Source organism: Protopterus annectens, chromosome 8.part0, assembly GCF_019279795.1.
Source record: "Protopterus annectens isolate FY-2018-M chromosome 8.part0, PAN1.0, whole genome shotgun sequence".
Classification (NCBI taxonomy): Eukaryota; Metazoa; Chordata; order Ceratodontiformes; family Protopteridae; genus Protopterus; species Protopterus annectens.
The window spans coordinates 49,107,866-49,115,740 of record NC_056741.1 but is presented as its reverse complement, the minus strand read 5'-3'; positions in this window follow the sequence as shown (position 1 = coordinate 49,115,740).

Genomic DNA, 7,875 nt, shown 5'->3' with positions numbered 1-7,875 from the left:
ATCCTACCCAGTTCGGCTTTGTTAAGGACAGATCCTGCCTCTTAAACCTGGTCGATTTTTTGAAACAGTCACCAAGGCCATTAACGAGGGGAAGGTGGTCCACACAGCCTACCTGGACCTCGCAAAAGCCTTCAATACAATACCCCACTCAGGCATTATAGATAAGCTCACCAGCTTAAATATAAATCCCTATGTCAATAGATGGGTTGCAAACTAGCTCTAGGACAGAACCCACATGGTTAGAATTGCTGGAGCCATGTCAGACTCCAAACCAGTTACAAGTGGCATCCCACAAGGCTCAGTCCTGGGACCTCTCTTGTTCAGTATATATTTCTCGGAGGTACAGGCCAACATGGAAGGACTGTGGCTGACCAAGTTCGCAGATGACTGCAAACTGGGCACCATAATTGACTCTCCAGCCGACACAAACATCCTCCAAAAGGGCCTCATAGAAACAGACAACTGGTGCCAGAGCCATGGCCTCAAGCTAAATGCCAAAAAGTGTATAATCATCCCCTTTGGCAAAAACAAAGTGCCCACAAATTACCACATAGGTGGAAATCCATTAAGTACAGAAGAAGTAATTAGGGACAACTACGTGGCCAAAGTAGTTAGAAAAACATTTTATATAGCCCACCTAATCATGAAGGGATTCACATCTAGATCAGGGGAGGTCATCGTGCCTCTTTACTCATCCCTCATCAGGCCCATAATTGAGTACAATGCCCCTTTGGGGTTGTACCTTACCAGACGCCTGCAGCAACTGGAAAGACCCCAAAAGTACCTCACCAAGAGGATCAAAGGGCTCAAACAGATGCCATATGCTTAGGGTTACCATATTTGGTTATATGAAAAAGAGAACGATAGATTCTTTCGGGGCAAAAGGTCTTTCACAGTAGGTGGAGACCAAAAAAAAAAAAAAAGGTCTTTTAGTCTTTAATGCAGAAAATCGCAGTTCCACATTAAAGACAAGTAGCTCCGTGTTTGGTGACGTTTTGATTGGCCCGAAAACTTGCACAGCAGACCCTCTTCTCTTAAATAACAATACTTACACAGTCTTTCAACCATAAAAATAGCTTCTGCCTTCGGCACCTCTGGCCATGCAACAAATTACAAATACAAACAACGATTCAGTGTGAAGATTACCTTTGTCTTTAGTCTTTTACTTACTTCAGGAATAGTTCCCCAGTGCCAAAGCACACTACCATTATTCCCCTTCCAAAGGTACATCATTCTTCCCAAAACTCAAAAGATTCTAGAACAATACCCAATCTCTGCTCAGTAGCTAAAATCTTTGAAAATAATTCTTTGTAAACAAATGTTTAAGCACATCAATAGCTATGGCTTCCTTTCAGATAAGGGGCATGCAAACTGTCTTGTAACCAAAGTCCATTTAAATAACCAGCCTTCAACAATCGGCTCACTTGGTGCAGGCATGTGTCCCTTAGAGATCAGTTTAGCCAGGTATACTAATTTTCTGTTTATTAATTAATGACTTTCACTTTATGGAAGAAGACTATCCCCTCACTGAATGTTATTATTCACCGGCAACATTCTTCTACTAGAACACACACACACACACACACACACACACACACACACACACACACACACACACACACACACACACAAGTCCTTCACTTCATCCATGTGCAGGTGTGGGGTTCTTCTTTTACACCTTAGAGGTATGTTATCAAATTAAGTTCATAGTATGCACAGGATAAGGAATTACATACATCAGTAAAGCTTGCATTCCATCAGTGTTATTCATTAAATTAATTTTAACTGATTTTCAATTAATTCACTTAATTCCATTAAAAACATTAAATATGACTTTGCTACTTCACTGAGGCATTGTTTATTTTACCTGACAGATACAATATGCTTTCTCTGTTCTCACTCCTGATAAGCACAGGATACTGATTATTTTCAGTTTGGCCTTCAATGCAAAATTCTTGTAGAACAGTGTTATCCTTGGATGCCATATATGTATCTACACATCTGCACACACACACACACACACATATATTAGTGCTCATGGTTCAAAAACTGCACTTTTCTAATACTGTTTAATTTAATGTGATAAGTGAGGATATGTCAAAAAATATTTCATAAAATAAAAATAAGAACAGAATGATTTTAATTTATCAAACCTCATACAGTTTGCTTTTATTAGATTTATTTACCAATCTATTTAGTTTATCAACATTTTTCTTTATTATTTACTAACTGATTATGATATGAGAAGTACTTTTGCATTGTTTTTGTGTGCATTCCTTACACTAAGTCTCTAGCCTTCAGATATTTTCTCTTGGGGAGGGACACCATATGCTTGTGTTTTGAGAGGCCCACTTTCTTGACACCATATACACTCCTTCTCAGTTCACTTATTCTTCTTGATTACTGAAGTAGAAGAGGTAATCCTTCCTCATGTTGCCAGAATCTTTCCATCTTTGGCACTGTACAAGTTGTACTTGTGCAATATTACCTTTGTAATGTGTCTGTGAACTGCTGAGTGGGGACTTTCCTAATACCAAGGTCATCAGTATATAATGTCATGCCAGGTCTTGCCCTGCCTGGTGTCAGAAGATATAATAAATATCTTTTATACTAAGAAGCAGTAGTACCATTATATTGGCCTGCACCAAGCTACTCTTTCATTGTGTTGAGATGCTAATCACTTGTTTCTTTTGTTCTTTCAGTCATATGCATTCATTAAAACATAATGCTGATATTTACTCTCTGCAAAATATCCGTGTAATAATAATACTTGTCTTCTCTCACTTAAACTTCTACATTGGCAGATTTACAGGAGGGCTGAGTCTGCCTGGCATTCCCCATCCATGGCAGCAGGGTCTTTATTATGTCAGATCTGCAACAGCTTCTAAGACTAAGCGTGTAGCTAACTGAACACAATGTCACCAGTAGACTGGCAGTAGTAGAAAGGGATCAATAGTGCATATGATATACACACCACACAAACGGGATCAATAGTGCATATGATATACACACCACACAAACGGGATCAATAGTGCATATGATATACACACCACACAAACTCGCTTTAACTTTAAAAAAAAAAAACATTTTACTAACCAGAAGTAGAAAAATCGAAAAAACGTCCAAAACGGAGACTCCGACTCTGTGACTGAAGACCGGCTGTCACTGTGGCTGGGTCCTCCTCCCCGACACATACAGTCCTGCTTCTCCCCGTGCAAACAACACAGTCTCGCCGCTCTCGCGGCTCTCGCAAGCTCTTCTACCTTCCGCGCATGCGTAGATTTGAAATCTGACTCAGGATTGTAAAACCCGGACAAATCTCAGAAGTTTAAAAAACTGCCCGGACGCCTGGACAGGAGCACAAAAAGAGGACATGTCTGGGGAAAACCGGACATATGGTAAGCTTACATATGCTGCCTGGTTAAAGAAACTCCAGCTCTACTCAGTGGCACACCGCCTGCTCAGAGGCGATCTGTGCCTGACGTATGAAGCCATGTCCAACCCGGAATTAATGGGCATGCTGCACCTCAGAAAATCCAAATCCCATCAAGCTACACGCTCGAGAGACTTGAACCTCAGCACTGAAATAAATAGGACATGCTGGAGGGACAGATTCATAACCCAGACGCTCCCTTCACTCTGGAATAAAATCCCAGTCCAGGTTAGGCAGAGTCCCTCATTGACTCTCTTCAAGAGGAATCTTGATGAGTGGATGGGAGATCGTAGGTTTACCCCGGGTATCACTTCTGTCTCACTGTTAGACAGAGGCACAGTATACTAACCTCGAAAAAGGGCATAACAAAATTAATTTAAAATGGGTGGCGAAAGTCAAACACACTCTGGCTAGGCTTATAAATGCCCTAGGGCAGATAGCCTAGTATATACCTATGAACCTATGAGTGTTCTGAATGGCTACATTATCCGCCATGCTGCCAGATTTAACGTTCTGAGTTGGCTGTGCAGGATCTGATTGTTTTGTTGGGTCAGTAAGTGAGGAATTTAAGGCAATGTCCAGGCTGGATCTTGAGACAAGTTCTTTAGGATTGGGTACCAGTGCTGGCGTGGCCAGTATCATTTTTGGCTTCTCTTGTCTGACCTTTAGGAGTACCTTGGGGAGGAGAGGCAGTGGAGGAAAGGCATATACTTTTAGTTTTTTCCAGCTGAAGGATAAGGCATCCACTTCCCATGCTTGTTTGTAATAAGTCCTTGTGCAGAATTTCTGTAGTTGTCAGTTGTGAGGGGAGGCAAACAGATCTATGTCTGGGCATCCCCATTTCCTTGTTATCATGCTTAAGACTTGTGGATCCAGTTTCCACTTGTGGGGATCCATGAGGTTTTTGCTTAGTTCGTCTGCCAGAGTATTTATCTTTCCTGGCAGGAATTGTGCTTGCAGGTGAACTTGATAAGTCAATGCTGTGTCCCACAAAGTCATGGCTTGTCTGCAGAGGGGGTAGGAATGTGTGCTTCCCTGCTTGTTTATGTACCACATGACTGTAGTATTGTCCGTCTTTATCAGTAGTTGTCCTGGATGAAGTAGATCCTTGAAAGCTGTCAGGGCATTTTGAACAGCTAGCATCTCTTTTTGATTGATATGAAGATGCATCTGGCTTGCAGGCCATGTGCCCTGAATACATTTTTCTGCCATGTGGGCCCCCCAGGCATAATCTAATGCATCCGTTGTTAGTGTCTGCCTGGCTGTGGGTAAAGTGAATGGCTGTCCCTTGTTGTGCTGACAGGCCTGTGCCCACCATCGAAACTCCTGTTGCAGGCAGGGAATGAGGGTAATTAATGTTTCCAGGCTGTGGCAATGTTGAGTCCAAACACATTTTAGATACCATTGTAGTTTCCTCATATGCAGTCTGGCATATGGAATTAGAAGGATGCAAGATGCCATGAAGCCCAAAGCCTGCAGAATTTTTCTTGTAGATAACTGGGTCTTTGTTGCCAACATTTTGAAGTAAGAAGTCAGTTGCCTTTGTTTGTCTGGCGTGAGATAAGCCATCTGGGCAGTTGTATTTAAGCTTGCACCCAGGAATATTATCTCTTGAGAGGGTACTAGTTTTATTTATTTTTGTTTACTGTGTACCCTAGGCAAATTAGTAATCCTTTTACAAACACCAGATGCTTTAGTAGAATGTCCTTGTTCTCTGCTTGAATAAGGCAGTCATCTAAGTAAGGATATATTTGAATTCCTCTTTGTCTGCAAAATGCAATTACTGGTGCCAGGCATTTTGTGAAGACCCTGGGCGCAGTAGATAAGCCAAAGGGCAGTGCAGAGAATTGGTAGTGCATTGAACCAGCTATGAATCTGAGGTATCTTCTGCAAGATTGTCTGATTGGGACATGCAGGTATGCCTCTTTTAGGTCCAAAGTTACAAGCCAAGCCTTCTTGCCCAGCATGGGCAGAAGCTGCTGCAAAGTCAACATTTTGAATTTCGGAACTTCCAGAAATGTGTTTAGAATAGACAGGTCCAGTATTGGTCTCCAGGCTTTGTCCTTTCTGGGTACCAAGAAAAGTCTCGAGTAAAATCCTTGTCCCTGCTCTTGCTGTGGTACTCGCTGAATAGCCCTCATGTCCATGAGGGATGAAACGTGCTTTTGTGCCTCTGCACATTGATTGTATGGCAGGTCTGGCATACCTTTTGCCCTTGGCAGGGTGTGAAAGTGGAATCTGTAGCCCTGAGACACTATATTCAAGACCCATTTGTCCTGGGTGATCATGTGCCAATTTTGTGAAAAAAGTGCTAGTTTTCCCCCTAAGGGGGCTGCCAAAAGATAAGTGCTTGGTGCAGGCAGAGGAAAGTCATTGGGACTGTTTCCTGTATAGCTGTGATTTGTCTTCTCTGCTTTTAGAGGTAGAAGCACCCCATTGTTTAGGCCTGTATGAGCCTTGGGGCTGGGATCTGCCTCTGGGGTGTCTGTATCTGCTTCTTTGTGGCCTGTCTGACACTGGAAAGGACCAATTCTTTCTGGGCCAGTTCCTGCTAAATCTGGGTGGCTGCACCTGTAAGAAGTCCTTAACCGTCTGCATAGATTTTGCTTTGTCCTCCATTTTCTTCAACACCTCCTCTGCTTTAACACCAAAGTATCATACTGTAATGAAGCATCTAATAATTTTGCTTTAACATGATCAGGCAGATTCTGTTCCTTTAACCAAGCATGCCTGCTAATGACAGAACCCGTAACAGCAGCCCTGCAAGAGGCCTCCAGAGAATCAAAACCACATTGCAAAGTATGCCTTCCCACTTGTTCAGTTGCATGCAATAAATCCTGCATTTGCTTTTTTTCTATGCATTCAGAATTTGTTAATATTTTCTGTTTAAGCAGTGACATTAAGTACTGCTGATATTTAAGCATATGAAATTGACAATTTAAAGCCCTCTCAGCCAAGGTAGCAGAAGTGTAAACCTTTTCCCCATCTGTCCAGTGCCCTTGAATCCCTATCAGAGGGGATAGGGTTTTTTGCAGTGGAAGCCTTGACCCCTTTGGGACCCTGAGAAATAGTTTCTGGGTCAGCAGCAGGGTTTTTATGAAGAAATTTATGTGAATCTGGAACCCTGTAGTATCTGTCTGGTTTAACAGGAGCTGGAGGTAAGGAGTCTGGAGAAAGGCCAGACTCTGAAAATACATCATCTACAATGTCTAGCACAGGGGGAATAGCAAGAGGCCTGTGCTGAGGAAGTAAAAGAAAATCTCTAAGCCTTTTCTTTGATTCTGAATAATCTTGGCTCTCCCAGTGGAAGTGCTCCCTCATGGTATGCAGGGTTTCCAAAAGAATAATCCTCAGGAGGAGAGGCTGAAGGGATAGATTCTTCAGCAGCAGAATCCTCATAGGAAGGAAGAGAGTGTTCCTGTTCAGAAGAGTCATAAACTATATCAGGCAGCACAAAATAGGGCTAGGAGTGCATTCAAACAGGGGCTGTGTGTAGAATTACATTTTTAATTCACTAGGAAGACTTATCTTACCAATGAAGCAAAAAATGCAGACGAAAATGCAGGCAATCCAAACTTTTCAGTAGTCCTTCAAACAAATGCAGTTGACAGGATACACGAACCATGAAAAGGAGTTCCACACACCACATGGATTTTATTAGGTTGAGTGGGCTGGGTAAGGCAGGTCTGACATCACAATGTGGGAGGAACACTGGATCTTCTATACAGCATGCAAATCAGGCGGGGATTACATCACTTTGGGGGAGGAAACATCCCGATAGTTAGAGCAAGAGCAGATGGCAGATGTGACATCATAATTTCAGAGCCAGCTACATGTTTTTCAAGTTGGTTTGCAAAGTGAAACAAAAACAGTATAGAAAGCTAGGAAGCAGAACAGGGAAAACAGTTGAGTGGGTTATTTTTTTAAAGCTGCAAGGGTGATTTTTTTAAGCTTTATCAAAGAACAGGGACTGGAAGAGTCAGCAGGTTGGGGAATCTGCTTTAATATCCTGTTGTTTTCCTTTAAGGTTAAATTTGTCTCCCAAAATTCCCAACCTATTTTGTTCTTCCTTTTCCCTAATTTTAGTAGTAAACGATTAAGACCTCTGAGATCTGGCACTGAGACAGTACAAAACGCAGGAGTAGTTCTACTATCGAGTTTCCCTTTTCTGGAAATTATTGAAACATTATTCCCACACCTTTTGATCCACTGCCTTGGCATGGAACATATATGTTATTTCTATTGGTTCTCTCTCACGCCTGCTCACACATGCATGCACAGATATTTGCATAATGATTTAGCATGCTGGGAGTTACTATTTCCAAAATATGCAGACTGTTGAACACACAACTATTTTCAACTTTGAGTACCAACAATATCGGCACTCATACAATATCATTATTTTGTCTAAAGGTGTATATTTGCTACAGGTCTCCTTGGTA